We start from the raw sequence: 16,922 nt of genomic DNA, 5'->3' as shown, positions 1-16,922 counted from the left end.
TTTAAATTGTTAAGATGAAATAGTTAGACTCCAGTGAGATTTGAACTCACGACCCCTGGTTTACAAGACCAGAGCTCTAACCCCTGAGCTATGAAGGTTCGCATCAATGTAAAAATTAATGTTGTATTAAATTTATTTTTAAATTGTTAAGATTAAATAGTTAGCCTGAAGTGAGATTTGAACTCACGACCCCTGGATTACGAGACCAGTGCTCTAACCACTGTGCTATGAAGGCTCACATAAAAAATAAAATTAATGTTGTATTAAATTTAATTTTAAATTGTTAAGATTAAATAGATAGCCTGAAGTGAGATTTGAACTCACGACCCCTGGATTACGAGACCAGTGCTCTAACCCCGAAGCTATGAAGGCTCACATCAACAAAAAATTAATATTGTATTAAATTTAAATTTAAATTTTTAAGATTAAATGGATAGCCTTAAGTGAGATTTGAACTCACGCCCCCTGGATTACGAGACCATTGCTCTAACCCCTGAGCTATGAAGGCTCACATGAACAAAAAATTAATATTGTATTAAATTTAGTTTAAATTAATAAGATTACACAATTAGCCTCCAGTGAGATTTGAACTCACGGCCCCTGGTTTACAAGACCAGTGCTCTAACCCCTGAGCTATGAAGGCTCACATCAGTAAAAAAAAAACTAATATTGTTTTAAAACTGATTTTAAATTGTTGAGATTAAATAGTTAGCCTCCAGTGAGATTTGAACTCACGGCCCCTGGTTTACAAGACCAGTGCTTTAACCCCTGAGCTATGAAGGCTCATATCAGTAAAAAAAAAAACTAATATTGTTTTAAAACTGATTTTAAATTGTTGAGATTAAATAGTTAGCCTGCAGTGAGATTTAAACTAACGGCCCCTGGTTTACAAGACCAGTGCTCTAACCCCTGAGCTGTGAAGGCTCGGATCAACAGAATAAATTAATGTTGTATTAAATTTATTTGTAAATTGTTAAGATTAAATAGTTAGCCTCCAGTGAGATTTGAACTCACGACCCCTGGTTTACAAGACCAGTGCTCTAACCCCTGAGCTATGAAGGCTCGGATCAACAGAATAAATTAATGTTGTATTAAATTTATTTGTAAATTGTTAAGATTAAATAGTTAGCCTCCAGTGAGATTTGAACTCACGACCCCTGGTTTACAAGACCAGTGCTCTAACCCCTGAGCTATGAAGGCTCACATCAGTAAAAAAAACTAATATTGTATTGCAACTGATTTTAAATTCTTAAGAATAAATAGTTTGCCTCCAGTGAGATTTGAACTCACGAGCCCTTGTTTACAAGACCAGTGCTCTAACCCCTGAGCTATGAAGGCTCACATCAGTAAAAAAAAAACTAATATTGTATTGAATCTGATTTTAAATTGTTAAAAATAAATAGTTAGCTTCCATTGAGATTTGAACTCACGAACCCTGGTTTGCAAACCAGGGCTCTAACCCCTGAGCTATGAAAGCTCACATCAACAATAAAATTAATGTTGTATTAAATTTAATTTTAAATTGTTAAGATTAAATAGATAGCCTTAAGTGAGATTTGAACTAACGACCCCTGGATTACAAGACCAGTGCTCTAACCACTGAGCTATGAAGGCTCCCATCAATGTAAAAATTAATGTTGTATTAAATTTAATTTTAAATTGTTAAGATGAAATAGTTAGACTCCAGTGAGATTTGAACTCACGACCCCTGGTTTACAAGACCAGAGCTCTAACCCCTGAGCTATGAAGGCTCACAACAATCAAAAAAATAATGTTGTATTAAATTTAATTTTAAATTGTTAAGATGAAATAGTTAGACTCCAGTGAGATTTGAACTCACGACCCCTGGTTTACAAGACCAGAGCTCTAACCCCTGAGCTATGAAGGTTCGCATCAATGTAAAAATTAATGTTGTATTAAATTTATTTTTAAATTGTTAAGATTAAATAGTTAGCCTCCAGTGAGATTTGAACTCACGACCCCTGGTTTACAAGACCAGTGCTCTAACCCCTGAGCTATGAAAGTTCGCATCAATGAAAAAATTAGTGTTGTATTAAATTTTATTTTAAATTGTTAAGATTAAATAGATAGCCTGAAGTGAGATTTGAACTCACGACCCCTGGATTACGAGACCAGTGCTCTAACCACTGTGCTATGAAGGCTCACATCAAAAATAAAATTAATGTTGTATTAAATTTAATTTTAAATTGTTAAGATTAAATAGATAGCCTGAAGTGAGATTTGAACTCACGACCCCTGGATTACGAGACCAGTGCTCTAACCCCGAAGCTATGAAGGCTCACATCAACAAAAAATTAATATTGTATTAAATTTAAATTTAAATTTTTAAGATTAAATGGATAGCCTTAAGTGAGATTTGAACTCACGCCCCCTGGATTACGAGACCATTGCTCTAACCCCTGAGCTATGAAGGCTCACATGAACAAAAAATTACTATTGTATTAAATTTATTTTAAATTAATAAGATTACACAATTAGCCTCCAGTGAGATTTTAACTCACGGCCCCTGGTTTACAAGACCAGTGCTCTAACCCCTGAGCTATGAAGGCTCACATCAGTAAAAAAAAAACTAATATTGTTTTAAAACTGATTTTAAATTGTTGAGATTAAATAGTTAGCCTCCAGTGAGATTTGAACTCACGGCCCCTGGTTTACAAGACCAGTGCTCTAACCCCTGAGCTATGAAGGCTCACATCAGTAAAAAAAACTAATATTGTATTAAAACTGATTTTAAATTGTTAAAAATAAATAGTTAGCCTCCAGCGAGATTTGAACTCACGACACCTGGTTTACAAGACCAGTGCTCTAACCCCTGAGCTATGAAGACTCACATCAACAACAAAAAAAATATGTTGTATTAAATTTACTTTTGAATTGTTAAAATTAAATAGTTAGCCTCCAGTGAGATTTGAACTCACGACCCCTGGTTTACAAGACCAGTGCTCTAACCCCTGAGCTATGAAGGCTCACAACAATCAAAAAAATAACGTTGTATTACAATTGTTTTTACAATGTCAAGTTAAAATAATTAGCCTTCAATGAGATTACAATTTTCGATCCCAGGTTTGCAAGACCAGTGGTCTAACCCCTGAGCTATGAAGGCTCATATCAATGAAAAAATTAATGCTGTATTCAAATTTATTTTAAATTATTAAGATTAAATAGTTAGCCTCCAGTAAGGTTTAAACTCACGACTCCTGGTTTACAAGACCAGTGCTCTAACCCCTGAGCTATGAAGGCTCGGATCAAGAGAATAAATTAATGTTGTATTAAATTTATTTTTAAATTGTTAAGATTAAATAGTTAGCCTCCGGTGAGATTTGAACTCAGGAGCCCTGGTTTACAAGACCAGTGCTCTAACCCCTGAGCTATGAAGGCTCACATCAGTAAAAAAACACTAATATTGTATTAAATCTGATTTTAAATTGTTAAAAATAAATAGTTAGCCTCCAGTGAGATTTGAACTCACGAACCCTGGTTTGCAAACCAGGGCTCTAACCCCTGAGCTATGAAGGCTCACATCAACAATAAAATTAATGTTGTATTAAATTTAATTTTAAATTGTTAAGATTAAATAGATAGCCTTAAGTGAGATTTGAACTAACGACCCCTGGATTACAAGACCAGTGCTTTAACCCCTGAGCTATGAAGTCTCGCATCAATGTAAAAATTAATGTTGTATTAAAACTGATTTTAAATTGTTAAGAATAAATAGTTAGCCTCCAGTGAGAATTGAACTCACGACCCCTGGTTTACAAGACCAGTGCTCTAACCACTGTGCTATGAAGGCTCACATAAAAATTAAAATTAATGTTGTATTAAATTTAATTTTAAATTGTTAAGATGAAATAGTTAGACTCCAGTGAGATTTGAACTCACGACCCCTGGTTTAAAAGACCAGTGCTCTAACCCCTGAGCTATGAAGGCTCGGATCAACAGAATAAATTAATGTTGTATTAAATTTATTTTTAAATTGTTAAGATTAAATAGTTAGCCTCCAGTGAGATTTGAACTCACGACCCCTGGTTTACAAGAGCAGTGCTCTAACCCCTGAGCTATGAAGGCTCCCAAAAACAAAAGAATTAATATTGTATTAAATTTAATTTTAAATTGTTAAGATTAAATAGATAGCCTTAAGTGAGAATTGAACTCACGACCCCTGGATTACGAGACCAGTGCTCTAACCCCTGAGCTATGAAGGCTCGGATCAACAGAATAAATTAATGTTGTATTAAATTTAATTTTAAATTGTTAAGATTAAATAGTTAGCCTCCAGTGAGATTTGAACTCGCGACCCCTGGTTTACAAGACCAGTGCTCTAACCCCTGAGCTATGAAGGCTCACATCAACAATAAAATTAATGTTGTATAAAATTTAATTTTAAACTATTAAGAAAAAATAGTTAGCCTCCAGTGAGATTTGAACTCACGACCCCCGGTTTACAAGACCAGTGCTCTAACCCCTGAGCTATGAAGTCTCGCATAAAAGTAAAAATTAATGTTTTATTAAAACTGATTTTAAATTGTTAAGAATAAATAGTTAGCCTCCAGTGAGATTTGAACTCACGACCCCTGGTTTACAAGACCAGTGACTAACCTCTGAGCTATGAAGGCTCGGATCAACAGAGTAAATTAATGTTCTATTAAATTTATTTGTAAATTGTTAAGATTAAATAGTTAGCCTCCAGTGAGATTTGAACTCACGACCCCTGGTTTACAAGACCAGTGCTCTAACCCCTGAGCTATGAAGGCTCGGATCAACAGAATAAATTAATGTTGTATTAAATTTATTTGTAAATTGTTAAGATTAAATTGTTAGCCTCCAGTGATATTTGAACTCACGACCCCTGGTTTACAAGACCAGTGCTCTAACCCCTGTGCTATGAAGGCTCACATGAAAAATAAAATTAATGTTGTATTAAATTTAATTTTAAATTGTTAAGATTAAATATTTAGACTCCAGTGAGATTTGAACTCACGACCCCTGGTTTACAAGACCAGTGGTCTAACCCCTGAGCTATGAAGGTTCGCATCAATGAAAAAATTAATGTTGTATTAAAATTTATTTAAATTAATAAGATTACACAATTAGCCTCCAGTGAGATTTGAACTCACGGCCCCTGGTTTGCAAGACCAGTGCTCTAACCCCTGAGCTATGAAGGCTCATATCAGTAAAAAAAAAACTAATGTTGTATTAAAACTGATTTTAAATTGTTAAGAATAAATAGTTAGCCTCCAGTGAGATTTGAACTCACGAACCCTGGTTTACAAGACCAGTGCTCTAACCCCTGAGCTATGAAGGCTCGGATCAACAGAATAAATTAATGTTGTATTAAATTTATTTGTAAATTGTTAAGATTAAATTGTTAGCCTCCAGTGATATTTGAACTCACGACCCCTGGTTTACAAGACCAGTGCTCTAACCCCTGTGCTATGAAGGCTCACATGAAAAATAAAGTTAATGTTGTATTAAATTTAATTTTAAATTGTTAAGATTAAATATTTAGACTCCAGTGAGATTTGAACTCACGACCCCTGGTTTACAAGACCAGTGGTCTAACCCCTGAGCTATGAAGGTTCGCATCAATGAAAAAATTAATGTTGTATTAAAATTTATTTTAAATTGTTGAGATTAAATAGTTAGCCTCCAGTGAGATTTGAACTCACGACCCCTGGTTTACAAGACCAGTGCTCTAACCCCTGAGCTATGAAGGCTCGGATCAACAGAATAAATTAATGTTGTATTAAATTTATTTGTAAATTGTTAAGATTAAATTGTTAGCCTCCAGTGATATTTGAACTCACGACCCCTGGTTTACAAGACCAGTGCTCTAACCCCTGAGCTATGAAGGCTCATATCAGTAAAAAAAAAACTAATGTTGTATTAAAACTGATTTTAAATTGTTAAGAATAAATAGTTAGCCTCCAGTGAGATTTGAACTCGCGACCCCTGGTTTACAAGACCAGTGGTCTAACCCCTGAGCTATGAAGGCTCACATCAACAAAAAAATTAATGTTTTATTAAATTTAATTTTAAATTGTTGAGATTAAATAGTTTGCCTCCAGTGAGATTTGAACTCACGGCCCCTGGTTTGCAAGACCAGTGCTCTAACCCCTGAGCTATGAAGGCTCATATCAGTAAAAAAAAAACTAATGTTGTATTAAAACTGATTTTAAATTGTTAAGAATAAATAGTTAGCCTCCAGCGAGATTTGAACTCACGACCCCTGGTTTACAAGACCAGTGCTCTAACCCCTGAGCTATGAAGACTCACATCAACAACAAAAAAGTTATGTTGTGTTAAATTTACTTTTAAATTGTTAAAATTAAATAGTTAGCCTCCAGTGAGATTTGAACTCACGACCCCTGGTTTACAAGACCAGTGCTCTAACCCCTGAGCTATGAAGGCTGGCATCAACAAAATAATTAATATTGTATTAAATTTAATTTTAAATTGTTAAGATTAAATAGATAGCCTTAAATGAGATTTGAACTCACGACCCCTGGATTACAAGACCAGTGCTCTAACCCCTGAGCTATGAAGGCTCGCATCAATTTAAAAATTAATGTTGTATTAAAATTTATTTTAAATTATTAAGAAAAAATAGTAAGCCTGCAGTGAGATTTAAACTCAAGACTCCTGGTTTACAAGACCAGTGCTCTAACCCCTGAGCTATGAAGGCTCATATCAGTAAAAAAAATCTAATGTTGTATTAAAACTGAATTTAAATTGTTAAGAATAAATAGTTAGCCTCCAGTGAGATTTGAACTCACGACCCCTGGTATACAAGACCAGTGCTCTAACCCCTGAGCTATGAAGGCTCGGATCAACAGAATAAATTAATGTTGTATTAAATTTATTTGTAAATTGTTAAGATTAAATAGTTAGCCTCCAGTGATATTTGAACTCACGACCCCTGGTTTTCAAGACCAGTGCTCTAACCCCTGTGCTATGAAGGCTCACATGAAAAATAAAATTTATGTTGTATTAAATTTAATTTTAAATTGTTAAGATTAAATATTTAGACTCCAGTGAGATTTGAACTCACGACCCCTGGTTTACAAGACCAGTGCTCTAACCCCTAAGCTATGAAAGTTCGCATAAATGAAAAAATTAGTGTTGTATTAAAATTTATTTAAATTAATAAGAATACACAATTAGCCTCCAGTGAGATTTGAACTCACGGCCCCTGGTTTGCAAGACCAGTGCTCTAACCCCTGAGCTATGAAGGCTCACATCAACAAAAAATTAATATTGTATTAAATTTAAATTTAAATTTTTAAGATTAAATAGATAGCCTGAAGTGAGATTTGAACTCACGACCACTGGATTACGAGACCAGTGCTCTAACCCCTGAGCTATGAAGGCTCACATCAACAAAAAATTAATATTGTATTAAATTTAAATTTAAATTCTTAAGAATAAATAGTTTGCCTCAAGTGATATTTGAACTCACGACCCCTGGTTTACAAGACCAGTGCTCTAACCCCTGTGCTATGAATGCTCACATGAAAAATAAAATTAATGTTGTATTAAATTTAATTTTAAATTGTTAAGATTAAATATTTAGACTCCAGTGAGATTTGAACTCACGACCCCTGGTTTACAAGACCAGTGCTCTAACCCCCGAGCTATGAAGGTTCGCATCAATGAAAAAATTAATGTTGTATTAAAATTTATTTTAAATTAATAAGATTACACAATTAGCCTCCACTGAGATTTGAACTCACGGCCCCTGGTTTACAATACCAGTGCTCTAACCCCTGAGCTATGAAGGCTCACATCAGTAAAAAAAAACTAATATTGTTTTAAAACTGATTTTAAATTGTTAAGAATATATATTTAGCCTCCAGTGAGATTTGAACTCGCGATCCCTGGTTTACAAGACCAGTGCTCTAACCCCTGAGCTATGAAGGCTCACATCAACAATAAAATTAATGTTGTATAAAATTTAAATTTAAACTATTAAGAAAAAATAGTTAGCCTCCAGTGAGATTTGAACTCACGACCCCCGGTTTACAAGACCAGTGCTCTAACCCCTGAGCTATGAAGTCTCGCATAAATGTAAAAATTAATGTTGTATTAAAACTGATTTTAAATTGTTAAGAATAAATAGTTAGCCTCCAGTGAGATTTGAACTCACGACCCCTGGTTTACAAGACCAGTGCTCTAACCCCTGAGCTATGAAGGCTCGGATCAACAGAATAAATTAATGTTGTATTAAATTTATTTGTAAATTGTTAAGATTAAATAGTTAGCCTCCAGTGAGGTTTGAACTCACGACCCCTGGTTTACAAGACCAGTGCTCCAACCCCTGAGCTATGAAGGCTCGGATCAACAGAATAAATTAATGTTGTATTAAATTTATTTGTAAATTGTTAAGATTAAATTGTTAGCTTCCAGTGATATTTGAACTCACGACCCCTGGTTTACAAGACCAGTGCTCTAACCCCTGTGCTATGAAGGCTCACATGAAAAATAAAATTAATGTTGTATTAAATTTAATTTTAAATTGTTAAGATTAAATATTTAGACTCCAGTGAGATTTGAACTCACGACCCCTGGTTTACAAGACCAGTGCTCTAACCCCTGAGCTATGAAGGTTCGCATCAATGAAAAAATTAATGTTGTATTAAAATTTATTTAAATTAATAAGATTACACAATTAGCCTCCAGTGAGATTTGAACTCACGGCCCCTGGTTTGCAAGACCAGTGCTCTAACCCCTGAGCTATGAAGGCTCACATAATTAAAAAAAAACTAATATTGTTTTAAAACTGATTTTAAATTGTTAAGAATAAATATTTAGCCTCCAGTGAGTTTTGAACTCGCGACCCCTGGTTTACAAGACCAGTGCTCTAACCCCTGAGCTATGAAGGCTCACATCAACAAAAAAATTAATGTTGTATTAAATTTAATTTTAAATTCTTAAGATTAAATAGTTAGCCTCCAGTGAGATTTGAACTCACGACCCCTGGTTTACAAGACCAGTGCTCAAACCCCTGAGCTATGAAGGCTCGCATCAATGAAAAAAATTAATGTTGTATTAAAATATTTTTTAAATTATTAAGATTAAATAATTAGCATCCAGTGAGATTTGAACTCACGGCCCCTGGTTTACAAGACCAGTGCTCTAACCGCTGAGCTATGAAGGCTCACATCAGTAAAAAAAACTAATATTGTATTAAAACTGATTTTAAATTGTTAAAAATAAATAGTTAGCCTCCAGCGAGATTTGAACTCACGTCCCCTGGTTTACAAGACCAGTGCTCTAACCCCTGAGCTATGAAGACTCACATCAACAACAAAAAAATTATGTTGTATTAAATTTACTTTTAAATTGTTAAAATTAAATAGTTAGCCTCCAGTGAGATTTGAACTCACGACCCCTGGTTTACAAGACCAGTGCTCTAACCCCTGAGCTATGAAGGCTCACATAAACAAAAGAATTAATATTGTATTAAATTTAAATTTAAATTTTTAAGATTAAATATATAGCATGAAGTGAGATTTGAACTAACGACCACTGGATTACAAGACCAGTGCTCTAACCCCTGAGCTATGAAGGCTCGCATTAATGTAAAAATTAATGTTGTATTAAAATTTAATTCAAATTATTAAGAAAAAATAGTAAGCCTGCAGTGAAATTTAAACTCACGACTCCTGGTTTACAAGACCAGTGCTCTAACCCCTGTGCTATGAAGGCTCACATAAAAAATAAAATTAATGTTGCATTAAATTTAATTTTAAATTGTTAAGAATAAATAGTTTGCCTCCAGTGAGAATTGAACTCACGACCGCTGGTTTACAAGACCAGTGCTCTAACCCCTGACCTATGAAGGCTCACATCAATCGAAAAATTAATGTTGTATTAAAATTACTTTCACATTGTCAAGTAAAAATAATTAGCCTTCAGTGAGATTTGAACTCACGACCCCTGGTTTACAAGACCAGTGCTCTAACCCCTGAGCTATGAAGGCTCGGAACAACAGAATAAATTAATGTTGTATTAAATTTATTTTCAAATTGTTAAGGTTAAATAGTTAGCCTCCAGTGAGATTTGAACTCACGACCCCTGGTTTACAAGACCAGTGCTCTAACCCCTGAGCTATGAAGGCTCACATCAACAAAATAATTAATATTGTATTAAATTTAATTTTAAATTGTTAAGATTAAATAGATAGCCTTAAATGAGATTTGAACTCACGACCCCTGGTTTACAAGACCAGTGCTCTAACCCCTGAGCTATGAAGGCTCACATCAACAAAATAATTAATATTGTATTAAATTTAATTTTAAATAGTTAAGATTAAATAGATAGCCTTAAATGAGATTTGAACTCACGACCCCTGGTTTACAAGACCAGTGCTCTAACCCCTGAGCTATGAAGGCTCATATCAGTAAAAAAAAAACTAATGTTGTATTAAAACAGATTTTAAATTGTTAAGAATAAATAGTTAGCCTCCAGTGAGAGTTGAACTCACGACCCCTGGTTTACAAGACCAGTGCTCTAACCCCTGAGCTATGAAGGCTCGCATCAATGAAAAAATTAATGTTGTATTAAAATATTTTTTAAATTATTAAGATTAAATAATTAGCCTCCAGTGAGATTTGAACTCACGGCCCTGGTTTACAAGACCAGTGCTCTAACCGCTGAGCTATGAAGGCTCACATCAGTAAAAAAAACTAATATTGTATTAAAACTGATTTTAAATTGTTAAAAATAAATAGTTAGCCTCCAGCGAGATTTGAACTCACGACTCCTGGTTTACAAGACCAGTGCTCTAATTCCTGAGCTATGAAGACTCACATCAACAACAAAAAAATTATGTTGTATTAAATTTACTTTTAAATTGTTAAAATTAAATAGTTAGCCTCCAGTGAGATTTGAACTCACGACCCCTGGTTTACAAGACCAGTGCTCTAACCCCTGAGCTATGAAGGCTCACAACAGTAAAAAAAATAACGTTGTATTAAAATTGTTTTTACAATGTCAAGTTAAAATAATTAGCCTTCAATGACATTACAATTTTCGATCCCAGGTTTGCAAGACCAGTGATCTAACCCCTGAGCTATGAAGGCTCATATCAATGAAAAAATTAATGCTGTATTCAAATTTATTTTAAATTATTAAGATTAAATAGTTAGCCTCCAGTAAGGTTTAAACTCACGACTCCTGGTTTACAAGACCAGTGCTCTAACCCCTGAGCTATGAAGTCTCGCATCAATGTAAAAATTAATGTTGTATTAAAACTGATTTTAAATAGTTAAGAATAAATAGTTAGCCTCCAGTGAGATTTGAACTCACGACCCCTGGTTTACAAGACCAGTGCTCTAACCCCTGAGCTATGAAGGCTCGGATCAACAGAATAAATTAATGTTGTATTAAATTTATTTGTAAATTGTTAAGATTAAATAGTTAGCCTCCAGTGAGATTTGAACTCACGACCCCTGGTTTACAAGACCAGTGCTCTAACCACTGAGCTATGAAGGCTCCCATCAACAAAAGAATTAATATTGTATTAAAATTAATTTTAAATTGTTAAGACTAAATAGATAGCCTTAGGTGAGATTTGAACTCACGACACCTGGATTACGAGACCAGTGCTCTAACCCCTGAGCTATGAAGGCTCACATAAACAAAAGAATTAATATTGTATTAAATTTAAATTTAAATTTTTAAGATTAAATATATAGCATGAAGTGAGATTTGAACTCACGACCACTGGATTACAAGACCAGTGCTCTAACCCCTGAGCTATGAAGGCTCGCATTAATGTAAAAATTAATGTTGTATTAAAATTTATTTCAAATTATTAAGAAAAAATAGTAAGCCTGCAGTGAAATTTAAACTCACGACTCCTGGTTTACAAGACCAGTGCTCTAACCCCTGTGCTATGAAGGCTCACATAAAAAATAAAATTAATGTTGCATTAAATTTAATTTTAAATTGTTAAGAATAAATAGTTTGCCTCCAGTGAGAATTGAACTCACGACCCCTGGTTTACAAGACCAGTGCTCTAACCCCTGACCTATGAAGGCTAACATCAATCGAAAAATTAATGTTGTATTAAAATTATTTTTACATTGTCAAGTAAAAATAATTAGCCTTCAGTGAGATTTGAACTCACGACCCCTGGTTTACAAGACCAGTGCTCTAACCCCTGAGCTATGAAGGCTCGGAACAACAGAATAAATTAATGTTGTATTAAATTTATTTTCAAATTGTTAAGGTTAAATAGTTAGCCTCCAGTGAGATTTGAACTCACGACCCCTGGTTTACAAGACCAGTGCTCTAACCCCTGAGCTATGAAGGCTCACATCAACAAAATAATTAATATTGTATTAAATTTAATTTTAAATTGTTAAGATTAAATAGATAGCCTTAAATGAAATTTGAACTCACGACTGGATTACAAGACCAGTGCTCTAACCCCTGAGCTATGAAGGCTCGCATCAATGTAAAAATTAATGTTGTATTAAAATTTATTTTAAATTATTAAGAAAAAATAGTTAGCCTCCAGTGAGATTTGAACTCACGACTCGTGGTTTAAAAGACCAGTGCTCTAACCCCTGAGCTATGAAGGCTCACATCAGTAAAAAAAAACTAATATTGTATTAAAACTGATTTTAAATTGTTAAGAATAAATAGTTAGCCTCCAGTGAGATTTGAACTCACGACCCCTGGTTTACAAGACCAGTGCTCTAACCCCTGAGCTATGAAGGCTCACATCAGTAAAAAAAAACTAATATTGTATTAAAACTGATTTTAAATTGTTAAGAATAAATAGTTAGCCTCCAGTGAGATTTGAAGTCACGACCCCTGGTTTACTAGACCAGTGCTCTAACTAAATAGTTAGCCTCCAGTGAGATTTGAACTCACGACCCCTGGTTTACAAAAACAGTGCTCTAACCCCTGAGCTATGAAGGCTCGGATCAACAGAATAAATTAATGTTGTATTAAATTTATTTGCAAATTGTTAAGATTAAATAGTTAGCCTCCAGTGATATTTGAACTCACGACCCCTGGTTTACAAGACCAGTGCTCTAACCCCTGTGCTATGAAGGCTCACATGAAAAATAAAATTAATGTTGTATTAAATTTAATTTTAAATTGTTAAGATTAAATATTTAGACTCCAGTGAGATTTGAACTCACGACCCCTGGTTTACAAGACCAGTGCTCTAACCCCTAAGCTATGAAAGTTCGCATCAATGAAAAAATTAGTGTTGTATTAAAATTAATTTAAATTAATAAGATTACACAATTAGCCTCCAGTGAGATTTGAACTCACGGCCCCTGGTTTGCAAGACCAGTGCTCTAACCCCTGAGCTATGAAGGCTCCCATCAACAAAAGAATTAATATTGTATTAAATTTAATTTTAAATTGTTAAGATTAAATAGATAGCCTTAAGTGAGATTTGAACTCACGACCCCTGGATTACGAGACCAGTGCTCTAACCCCTGAGCTATGAAGGCTCACATCAACAAAAAATTAATATTGTATTAAATTTAAATTTAAATTTTTAAGATTAAATAGATAGCCTGAAGTGAGATTTGAACTCACGACCACTGGATTACAAGACCAGTGCTCTAACCCCTGAGCTATGAAGGCTCACATCAACAAAAAATTAATATTGTATTAAATTTAAATTTAAACTGTTAAGATTAAATGGATAGCCTTAAGTGAGATTTGAACTCACGACCCCTGGTTTACAAGACCAGTGCTCTAACCCCCGAGCTATGAAGGTTCGCATCAATGAAAAAATTAATGTTGTATTAAAATTTATTTTAAATTAAAAAGATTACACAATTAGCCTCCAGTGAGATTTGAACTCACGGCCCCTGGTTTACGAGACCAGTGCTCTAACCCCTGAGCTATGAAGGCTCACATCAACAAAAAATTAAAATTGTATTAAATTTAAATTTAAATTTTTAAGATTAAATAGATAGCCTGAAGTGAGATTTGAACTCACGACCGCTGGATTACGAGACCAGTGCTCTAACCCCTGAGCTATGAAGGCTCACATCAACAAAAAATTAATATTGTATTAAATTTAAATTTAAATTTTTAAGATTAAATAGATAGCCTCAAGTGATATTTGAACTCACGACTCCTGGTTTACAAGACCAGTGCTCTAACCCCTGTGCTATGAAGGCTCACATGAAAAATAAAATTAATGTTGTATTAAATTTAATTTTAAATTGTTAAGATTAAATATTTAGACTCCAGTGAGATTTGAACTCACGACCCCTGGTTTACAAGACCAGTGCTCTAACCCCTGAGCTATGAAGGTTCGCATCAATGAAAAAATTAATGTTGTATTAAAATTTATTTTAAATTAATAAGATTACACAATTAGCCTCCAGTGAGATTTGAACTCACGGCCCCTGGTTTACAAGACCAGTGCTCTAACCCCTGAGCTATGAAGGCTCACATCAGTAAAAAAAAAACTAATATTGTTTTAAAACTGATTTTAAATTGTTAAGAATAAATATTTAGCCTCCAGTGAGATTTGAACTCGCGATCCCTGGTTTACAAGACCAGTGCTCTAACCCCTGAGCTATGAAGGCTCACATCAACAAAAAAATTATTGTTGTATTAAATTTAATTTTAAATTGTTGAGATTAAATATTTAGCCTCCAGTGAGATTTGAACTCACGGCCCCTGGTTTACAAGATCAGTGCTCTAAACCCTGAGCTATGAAGGCTCGCATCAATGAAAAAATTAATGTTGTATTAAAATATTTTTTAAATTATTAAGATTAAATAATTAGCCTCCAGTGAGATTTGAACTCACGGCCCCTGGTTTACAAGACCAGTGCTCTAACCCCTGAGCTATGAAGGCTCACATCAGTAAAAAAAACTAATATTGTATTAAAACTGATTTTAAATTGTTAAAAATAAATAGTTAGCCTCCAGCGAGATTTGAACTCACTACCCCTGGTTTACAAGACCAGTGCTCTAACCCCTGAGCTATGAAGGCTCACAACAATCAAAAAAATAACGTTGTATTACAATTGTTTTTACAATGTCAAGTTAAAATAATTAGCCTTCAATGAGATTACAATTTTCGATCCCAGGTTTGCAAGACCAGTGATTTAACCCCTGAGCTATGAAGGCTCATATCAATGAAAAAATTAATGCTGTATTCAAATTTATTTTAATATATTAAGATTAAATAGTTAGCCTCCAGTAAGGTTTAAACTCACGACTCCTGGTTTACAAGACCAGTGCTCTAACCCCTGAGCTATGAAGGCTCACATCAACAATAAAATTAATATTGTATAAAATTTAATTTTAAACTATTAAGAAAAAATAGTTAGCCTCCAGTAAGGTTTAAACTCACGACTCCTGGTTTACAAGACCAGTGCTCTAACCCCTGAGCTATGAAGGCTCACATCAACAATAAAATTAATATTGTATAAAATTTAATTTTAAACTATTAAGAAAAAATAGTTAGCCTCCAGTAAGGTTTAAACTCACGACTCCTGGTTTACAAGACCAGTGCTCTAACCCCTGAGCTATGAAGGCTCGGATCAACAGAATAAATTAATGTTGTATTAAATTTATTTGTAAATTGTTAAGATTAAATTGTTAGCCTCCAGTGATATTTGAACTCACGACCCCTGGTTTACAAGACCAGTGCTCTAACCCCTGTGCTATGAAGGCTCACATGAAAAATAAAATTAATGTTGTAGTAAATTTAATTTTAAATTGTTAAGATTAAATATTTAGACTCCAGTGAGATTTGAACTCACGACCCCTGGTTTACAAGACCAGTTCTCTAACCCCTGAGCTATGCAGGTTCGCATCAATGAAAAAATTAATGTTGTATTAAAATTTATTTAAATTAATAAGATTACACAATTAGCCTCCAGTGAGATTTGAACTCACGGCCCCTGGTTTGCAAGACCAGTGCTCTAACCCCTGAGCTATGAAGGCTCACATCATTAAAAAAAAACTAATATTGTTTTAAAACTGATTTTAAATTGTTAAGAATAAATATTTAGCCTCCAGTGAGTTTTGAACTCGCGACACCTGGTTTACAAGACCAGTGCTCTAACCCCTGAGCTATGAAGGCTCACATCAACCAAAAAAATTAATGTTGTATTAAATTTAATTTTAAATTGTTGAGATTAAATAGTTTGTCTCCAGTGAGATTTGAACTCACGGCCCCTGGTTTGCAAGACCAGTGCTCTAACCCCTGAGCTATGAAGGCTCATATCAGTAAAAAAAAAACTAATGTTGTATTAAAACTGATTTTAAATTGTTAAGAATAAATAGTTAGCCTCCAGTGAGATTTGAACTCACGACCCCTGGTTTACAAGACCAGTGCTGTAACCCCTGAGCTATGAAGGCTCGCATCAATGAAAAAATTAATGTTGTATTAAAATATTTTTTAAATTATTAAGATTAAATAATTAGCATCCAGTGAGATTTGAACTCACGGCCCCTGGTTTACAAGACCAGTGCTCTAACCGCTGAGCTATGAAGGCTCACATCAGTAAAAAAAACTAATATTGTATTAAAACTGATTTTAAATTGTTAAAAATAAATAGTTAGCCTCCAGCGAGATTTGAACTCACGACCCCTGGTTTACAAGACCAGTGCTCTAACCCCTGAGCTATGAAGACTCATATCAACAACAAAAAAATTATGTTGTATTAAATTTACTTTTAAATTGTTAAAATTAAATAGTTAGCCTCCAGTGAGATTTGAACTCACGACCACTGGTTTACAAGACCAGTGCTCTAACCCCTGAGCTATGAAGGCTCACAACAATCAAAAAAATAACGTTGTATTACAATTGTTTTTACAATGTCAAGTTAAAATAATTAGCCTTCAATGAGATTACAATTTTCGATCCCAGGTTTGCAAGACCAGTGATTTAACCCCTGA

The 16,922-nt window shown here is 34.2% G+C and overlaps 68 non-coding genes across 68 annotated transcripts; all 68 read right to left on the bottom strand.

Annotated features, from left to right (window-relative positions):
- Positions 1–162: 162 nt before the first annotated feature.
- Trnat-cgu (transfer RNA threonine (anticodon CGU)) lies at positions 163–235 on the bottom strand. Its single transcript has one exon. It is a non-coding gene; the product is annotated as a tRNA-Thr (tRNA).
- A 200-nt stretch (positions 236–435) lies between these two features.
- On the bottom strand, positions 436–508 carry Trnat-cgu (transfer RNA threonine (anticodon CGU)). The gene has a single exon. It is a non-coding gene; the product is annotated as a tRNA-Thr (tRNA).
- Positions 509–570: 62 nt separating this feature from the next.
- On the bottom strand, positions 571–643 carry Trnat-ugu (transfer RNA threonine (anticodon UGU)). The gene has a single exon. It is a non-coding gene; the product is annotated as a tRNA-Thr (tRNA).
- Positions 644–710: 67 nt separating this feature from the next.
- On the bottom strand, positions 711–783 carry Trnat-ugu (transfer RNA threonine (anticodon UGU)). Its single transcript has one exon. It is a non-coding gene; the product is annotated as a tRNA-Thr (tRNA).
- A 206-nt stretch (positions 784–989) lies between these two features.
- On the bottom strand, positions 990–1,062 carry Trnat-ugu (transfer RNA threonine (anticodon UGU)). Its single transcript has one exon. It is a non-coding gene; the product is annotated as a tRNA-Thr (tRNA).
- A 65-nt stretch (positions 1,063–1,127) lies between these two features.
- On the bottom strand, positions 1,128–1,200 carry Trnat-ugu (transfer RNA threonine (anticodon UGU)). Its single transcript has one exon. It is a non-coding gene; the product is annotated as a tRNA-Thr (tRNA).
- Positions 1,201–1,541: 341 nt separating this feature from the next.
- On the bottom strand, positions 1,542–1,614 carry Trnat-ugu (transfer RNA threonine (anticodon UGU)). Its single transcript has one exon. It is a non-coding gene; the product is annotated as a tRNA-Thr (tRNA).
- Positions 1,615–1,678: 64 nt separating this feature from the next.
- Positions 1,679–1,751, bottom strand: Trnat-ugu (transfer RNA threonine (anticodon UGU)). Its single transcript has one exon. It is a non-coding gene; the product is annotated as a tRNA-Thr (tRNA).
- A 201-nt stretch (positions 1,752–1,952) lies between these two features.
- Positions 1,953–2,025, bottom strand: Trnat-ugu (transfer RNA threonine (anticodon UGU)). The gene has a single exon. It is a non-coding gene; the product is annotated as a tRNA-Thr (tRNA).
- Positions 2,026–2,089: 64 nt separating this feature from the next.
- On the bottom strand, positions 2,090–2,162 carry Trnat-cgu (transfer RNA threonine (anticodon CGU)). The gene has a single exon. It is a non-coding gene; the product is annotated as a tRNA-Thr (tRNA).
- A 200-nt stretch (positions 2,163–2,362) lies between these two features.
- Positions 2,363–2,435, bottom strand: Trnat-cgu (transfer RNA threonine (anticodon CGU)). Its single transcript has one exon. It is a non-coding gene; the product is annotated as a tRNA-Thr (tRNA).
- A 62-nt stretch (positions 2,436–2,497) lies between these two features.
- On the bottom strand, positions 2,498–2,570 carry Trnat-ugu (transfer RNA threonine (anticodon UGU)). The gene has a single exon. It is a non-coding gene; the product is annotated as a tRNA-Thr (tRNA).
- Positions 2,571–2,637: 67 nt separating this feature from the next.
- Positions 2,638–2,710, bottom strand: Trnat-ugu (transfer RNA threonine (anticodon UGU)). Its single transcript has one exon. It is a non-coding gene; the product is annotated as a tRNA-Thr (tRNA).
- Positions 2,711–2,914: 204 nt separating this feature from the next.
- Positions 2,915–2,987, bottom strand: Trnat-ugu (transfer RNA threonine (anticodon UGU)). The gene has a single exon. It is a non-coding gene; the product is annotated as a tRNA-Thr (tRNA).
- A 751-nt stretch (positions 2,988–3,738) lies between these two features.
- Positions 3,739–3,811, bottom strand: Trnat-ugu (transfer RNA threonine (anticodon UGU)). Its single transcript has one exon. It is a non-coding gene; the product is annotated as a tRNA-Thr (tRNA).
- A 202-nt stretch (positions 3,812–4,013) lies between these two features.
- Trnat-ugu (transfer RNA threonine (anticodon UGU)) lies at positions 4,014–4,086 on the bottom strand. The gene has a single exon. It is a non-coding gene; the product is annotated as a tRNA-Thr (tRNA).
- A 64-nt stretch (positions 4,087–4,150) lies between these two features.
- Positions 4,151–4,223, bottom strand: Trnat-cgu (transfer RNA threonine (anticodon CGU)). The gene has a single exon. It is a non-coding gene; the product is annotated as a tRNA-Thr (tRNA).
- Positions 4,224–4,288: 65 nt separating this feature from the next.
- Positions 4,289–4,361, bottom strand: Trnat-ugu (transfer RNA threonine (anticodon UGU)). The gene has a single exon. It is a non-coding gene; the product is annotated as a tRNA-Thr (tRNA).
- Positions 4,362–4,699: 338 nt separating this feature from the next.
- On the bottom strand, positions 4,700–4,772 carry Trnat-ugu (transfer RNA threonine (anticodon UGU)). Its single transcript has one exon. It is a non-coding gene; the product is annotated as a tRNA-Thr (tRNA).
- A 338-nt stretch (positions 4,773–5,110) lies between these two features.
- Positions 5,111–5,183, bottom strand: Trnaa-ugc (transfer RNA alanine (anticodon UGC)). Its single transcript has one exon. It is a non-coding gene; the product is annotated as a tRNA-Ala (tRNA).
- A 67-nt stretch (positions 5,184–5,250) lies between these two features.
- On the bottom strand, positions 5,251–5,323 carry Trnat-ugu (transfer RNA threonine (anticodon UGU)). The gene has a single exon. It is a non-coding gene; the product is annotated as a tRNA-Thr (tRNA).
- A 339-nt stretch (positions 5,324–5,662) lies between these two features.
- Trnat-ugu (transfer RNA threonine (anticodon UGU)) lies at positions 5,663–5,735 on the bottom strand. Its single transcript has one exon. It is a non-coding gene; the product is annotated as a tRNA-Thr (tRNA).
- A 65-nt stretch (positions 5,736–5,800) lies between these two features.
- Trnat-ugu (transfer RNA threonine (anticodon UGU)) lies at positions 5,801–5,873 on the bottom strand. Its single transcript has one exon. It is a non-coding gene; the product is annotated as a tRNA-Thr (tRNA).
- Positions 5,874–6,077: 204 nt separating this feature from the next.
- Positions 6,078–6,150, bottom strand: Trnaa-ugc (transfer RNA alanine (anticodon UGC)). Its single transcript has one exon. It is a non-coding gene; the product is annotated as a tRNA-Ala (tRNA).
- A 67-nt stretch (positions 6,151–6,217) lies between these two features.
- On the bottom strand, positions 6,218–6,290 carry Trnat-ugu (transfer RNA threonine (anticodon UGU)). The gene has a single exon. It is a non-coding gene; the product is annotated as a tRNA-Thr (tRNA).
- A 66-nt stretch (positions 6,291–6,356) lies between these two features.
- Positions 6,357–6,429, bottom strand: Trnat-ugu (transfer RNA threonine (anticodon UGU)). Its single transcript has one exon. It is a non-coding gene; the product is annotated as a tRNA-Thr (tRNA).
- A 64-nt stretch (positions 6,430–6,493) lies between these two features.
- Positions 6,494–6,566, bottom strand: Trnat-ugu (transfer RNA threonine (anticodon UGU)). Its single transcript has one exon. It is a non-coding gene; the product is annotated as a tRNA-Thr (tRNA).
- A 203-nt stretch (positions 6,567–6,769) lies between these two features.
- Positions 6,770–6,842, bottom strand: Trnat-ugu (transfer RNA threonine (anticodon UGU)). Its single transcript has one exon. It is a non-coding gene; the product is annotated as a tRNA-Thr (tRNA).
- A 338-nt stretch (positions 6,843–7,180) lies between these two features.
- Trnaa-ugc (transfer RNA alanine (anticodon UGC)) lies at positions 7,181–7,253 on the bottom strand. Its single transcript has one exon. It is a non-coding gene; the product is annotated as a tRNA-Ala (tRNA).
- Positions 7,254–7,316: 63 nt separating this feature from the next.
- On the bottom strand, positions 7,317–7,389 carry Trnat-cgu (transfer RNA threonine (anticodon CGU)). The gene has a single exon. It is a non-coding gene; the product is annotated as a tRNA-Thr (tRNA).
- A 476-nt stretch (positions 7,390–7,865) lies between these two features.
- On the bottom strand, positions 7,866–7,938 carry Trnat-ugu (transfer RNA threonine (anticodon UGU)). Its single transcript has one exon. It is a non-coding gene; the product is annotated as a tRNA-Thr (tRNA).
- Positions 7,939–8,139: 201 nt separating this feature from the next.
- Positions 8,140–8,212, bottom strand: Trnat-ugu (transfer RNA threonine (anticodon UGU)). The gene has a single exon. It is a non-coding gene; the product is annotated as a tRNA-Thr (tRNA).
- A 65-nt stretch (positions 8,213–8,277) lies between these two features.
- Positions 8,278–8,350, bottom strand: Trnat-ugu (transfer RNA threonine (anticodon UGU)). The gene has a single exon. It is a non-coding gene; the product is annotated as a tRNA-Thr (tRNA).
- Positions 8,351–8,688: 338 nt separating this feature from the next.
- Trnaa-ugc (transfer RNA alanine (anticodon UGC)) lies at positions 8,689–8,761 on the bottom strand. Its single transcript has one exon. It is a non-coding gene; the product is annotated as a tRNA-Ala (tRNA).
- Positions 8,762–8,827: 66 nt separating this feature from the next.
- Positions 8,828–8,900, bottom strand: Trnat-ugu (transfer RNA threonine (anticodon UGU)). The gene has a single exon. It is a non-coding gene; the product is annotated as a tRNA-Thr (tRNA).
- A 64-nt stretch (positions 8,901–8,964) lies between these two features.
- Positions 8,965–9,037, bottom strand: Trnat-ugu (transfer RNA threonine (anticodon UGU)). The gene has a single exon. It is a non-coding gene; the product is annotated as a tRNA-Thr (tRNA).
- Positions 9,038–9,102: 65 nt separating this feature from the next.
- On the bottom strand, positions 9,103–9,175 carry Trnat-ugu (transfer RNA threonine (anticodon UGU)). Its single transcript has one exon. It is a non-coding gene; the product is annotated as a tRNA-Thr (tRNA).
- A 65-nt stretch (positions 9,176–9,240) lies between these two features.
- Positions 9,241–9,313, bottom strand: Trnat-ugu (transfer RNA threonine (anticodon UGU)). The gene has a single exon. It is a non-coding gene; the product is annotated as a tRNA-Thr (tRNA).
- A 66-nt stretch (positions 9,314–9,379) lies between these two features.
- Positions 9,380–9,452, bottom strand: Trnat-ugu (transfer RNA threonine (anticodon UGU)). The gene has a single exon. It is a non-coding gene; the product is annotated as a tRNA-Thr (tRNA).
- Positions 9,453–9,790: 338 nt separating this feature from the next.
- Positions 9,791–9,863, bottom strand: Trnat-ugu (transfer RNA threonine (anticodon UGU)). The gene has a single exon. It is a non-coding gene; the product is annotated as a tRNA-Thr (tRNA).
- A 64-nt stretch (positions 9,864–9,927) lies between these two features.
- Positions 9,928–10,000, bottom strand: Trnat-ugu (transfer RNA threonine (anticodon UGU)). Its single transcript has one exon. It is a non-coding gene; the product is annotated as a tRNA-Thr (tRNA).
- A 65-nt stretch (positions 10,001–10,065) lies between these two features.
- Trnat-ugu (transfer RNA threonine (anticodon UGU)) lies at positions 10,066–10,138 on the bottom strand. Its single transcript has one exon. It is a non-coding gene; the product is annotated as a tRNA-Thr (tRNA).
- A 64-nt stretch (positions 10,139–10,202) lies between these two features.
- Trnat-ugu (transfer RNA threonine (anticodon UGU)) lies at positions 10,203–10,275 on the bottom strand. The gene has a single exon. It is a non-coding gene; the product is annotated as a tRNA-Thr (tRNA).
- Positions 10,276–10,339: 64 nt separating this feature from the next.
- On the bottom strand, positions 10,340–10,412 carry Trnat-ugu (transfer RNA threonine (anticodon UGU)). The gene has a single exon. It is a non-coding gene; the product is annotated as a tRNA-Thr (tRNA).
- A 67-nt stretch (positions 10,413–10,479) lies between these two features.
- Trnat-ugu (transfer RNA threonine (anticodon UGU)) lies at positions 10,480–10,552 on the bottom strand. Its single transcript has one exon. It is a non-coding gene; the product is annotated as a tRNA-Thr (tRNA).
- A 64-nt stretch (positions 10,553–10,616) lies between these two features.
- On the bottom strand, positions 10,617–10,688 carry Trnat-ugu (transfer RNA threonine (anticodon UGU)). Its single transcript has one exon. It is a non-coding gene; the product is annotated as a tRNA-Thr (tRNA).
- A 204-nt stretch (positions 10,689–10,892) lies between these two features.
- Positions 10,893–10,965, bottom strand: Trnat-ugu (transfer RNA threonine (anticodon UGU)). The gene has a single exon. It is a non-coding gene; the product is annotated as a tRNA-Thr (tRNA).
- A 338-nt stretch (positions 10,966–11,303) lies between these two features.
- On the bottom strand, positions 11,304–11,376 carry Trnat-ugu (transfer RNA threonine (anticodon UGU)). Its single transcript has one exon. It is a non-coding gene; the product is annotated as a tRNA-Thr (tRNA).
- Positions 11,377–11,441: 65 nt separating this feature from the next.
- Trnat-ugu (transfer RNA threonine (anticodon UGU)) lies at positions 11,442–11,514 on the bottom strand. Its single transcript has one exon. It is a non-coding gene; the product is annotated as a tRNA-Thr (tRNA).
- A 64-nt stretch (positions 11,515–11,578) lies between these two features.
- On the bottom strand, positions 11,579–11,651 carry Trnat-cgu (transfer RNA threonine (anticodon CGU)). The gene has a single exon. It is a non-coding gene; the product is annotated as a tRNA-Thr (tRNA).
- A 338-nt stretch (positions 11,652–11,989) lies between these two features.
- Positions 11,990–12,062, bottom strand: Trnat-ugu (transfer RNA threonine (anticodon UGU)). The gene has a single exon. It is a non-coding gene; the product is annotated as a tRNA-Thr (tRNA).
- A 64-nt stretch (positions 12,063–12,126) lies between these two features.
- Trnat-ugu (transfer RNA threonine (anticodon UGU)) lies at positions 12,127–12,199 on the bottom strand. Its single transcript has one exon. It is a non-coding gene; the product is annotated as a tRNA-Thr (tRNA).
- Positions 12,200–12,264: 65 nt separating this feature from the next.
- On the bottom strand, positions 12,265–12,337 carry Trnat-ugu (transfer RNA threonine (anticodon UGU)). The gene has a single exon. It is a non-coding gene; the product is annotated as a tRNA-Thr (tRNA).
- A 337-nt stretch (positions 12,338–12,674) lies between these two features.
- Positions 12,675–12,747, bottom strand: Trnat-ugu (transfer RNA threonine (anticodon UGU)). The gene has a single exon. It is a non-coding gene; the product is annotated as a tRNA-Thr (tRNA).
- Positions 12,748–13,289: 542 nt separating this feature from the next.
- Trnaa-ugc (transfer RNA alanine (anticodon UGC)) lies at positions 13,290–13,362 on the bottom strand. The gene has a single exon. It is a non-coding gene; the product is annotated as a tRNA-Ala (tRNA).
- A 64-nt stretch (positions 13,363–13,426) lies between these two features.
- Trnat-cgu (transfer RNA threonine (anticodon CGU)) lies at positions 13,427–13,499 on the bottom strand. The gene has a single exon. It is a non-coding gene; the product is annotated as a tRNA-Thr (tRNA).
- A 336-nt stretch (positions 13,500–13,835) lies between these two features.
- Trnat-cgu (transfer RNA threonine (anticodon CGU)) lies at positions 13,836–13,908 on the bottom strand. The gene has a single exon. It is a non-coding gene; the product is annotated as a tRNA-Thr (tRNA).
- A 63-nt stretch (positions 13,909–13,971) lies between these two features.
- Trnat-cgu (transfer RNA threonine (anticodon CGU)) lies at positions 13,972–14,044 on the bottom strand. The gene has a single exon. It is a non-coding gene; the product is annotated as a tRNA-Thr (tRNA).
- A 337-nt stretch (positions 14,045–14,381) lies between these two features.
- Positions 14,382–14,454, bottom strand: Trnat-ugu (transfer RNA threonine (anticodon UGU)). The gene has a single exon. It is a non-coding gene; the product is annotated as a tRNA-Thr (tRNA).
- A 67-nt stretch (positions 14,455–14,521) lies between these two features.
- Positions 14,522–14,594, bottom strand: Trnat-ugu (transfer RNA threonine (anticodon UGU)). Its single transcript has one exon. It is a non-coding gene; the product is annotated as a tRNA-Thr (tRNA).
- A 201-nt stretch (positions 14,595–14,795) lies between these two features.
- On the bottom strand, positions 14,796–14,868 carry Trnat-ugu (transfer RNA threonine (anticodon UGU)). Its single transcript has one exon. It is a non-coding gene; the product is annotated as a tRNA-Thr (tRNA).
- Positions 14,869–14,933: 65 nt separating this feature from the next.
- Positions 14,934–15,006, bottom strand: Trnat-ugu (transfer RNA threonine (anticodon UGU)). The gene has a single exon. It is a non-coding gene; the product is annotated as a tRNA-Thr (tRNA).
- Positions 15,007–15,892: 886 nt separating this feature from the next.
- Trnaa-ugc (transfer RNA alanine (anticodon UGC)) lies at positions 15,893–15,965 on the bottom strand. The gene has a single exon. It is a non-coding gene; the product is annotated as a tRNA-Ala (tRNA).
- A 204-nt stretch (positions 15,966–16,169) lies between these two features.
- On the bottom strand, positions 16,170–16,242 carry Trnaa-ugc (transfer RNA alanine (anticodon UGC)). Its single transcript has one exon. It is a non-coding gene; the product is annotated as a tRNA-Ala (tRNA).
- A 67-nt stretch (positions 16,243–16,309) lies between these two features.
- Trnat-ugu (transfer RNA threonine (anticodon UGU)) lies at positions 16,310–16,382 on the bottom strand. Its single transcript has one exon. It is a non-coding gene; the product is annotated as a tRNA-Thr (tRNA).
- Positions 16,383–16,446: 64 nt separating this feature from the next.
- Trnat-ugu (transfer RNA threonine (anticodon UGU)) lies at positions 16,447–16,519 on the bottom strand. Its single transcript has one exon. It is a non-coding gene; the product is annotated as a tRNA-Thr (tRNA).
- Positions 16,520–16,584: 65 nt separating this feature from the next.
- Trnat-ugu (transfer RNA threonine (anticodon UGU)) lies at positions 16,585–16,657 on the bottom strand. The gene has a single exon. It is a non-coding gene; the product is annotated as a tRNA-Thr (tRNA).
- Positions 16,658–16,723: 66 nt separating this feature from the next.
- On the bottom strand, positions 16,724–16,796 carry Trnat-ugu (transfer RNA threonine (anticodon UGU)). Its single transcript has one exon. It is a non-coding gene; the product is annotated as a tRNA-Thr (tRNA).
- Between the last annotated feature and the right edge of the window lie 126 nt (positions 16,797–16,922).

The sequence above is a fragment of the Ascidiella aspersa genome, chromosome 8, assembly GCF_963924565.1.
Source record: "Ascidiella aspersa chromosome 8, kaAscAspe10.2, whole genome shotgun sequence".
Classification (NCBI taxonomy): Eukaryota; Metazoa; Chordata; class Ascidiacea; order Phlebobranchia; family Ascidiidae; genus Ascidiella; species Ascidiella aspersa.
This window is presented reverse-complemented; position numbering and strand designations above follow the sequence as displayed.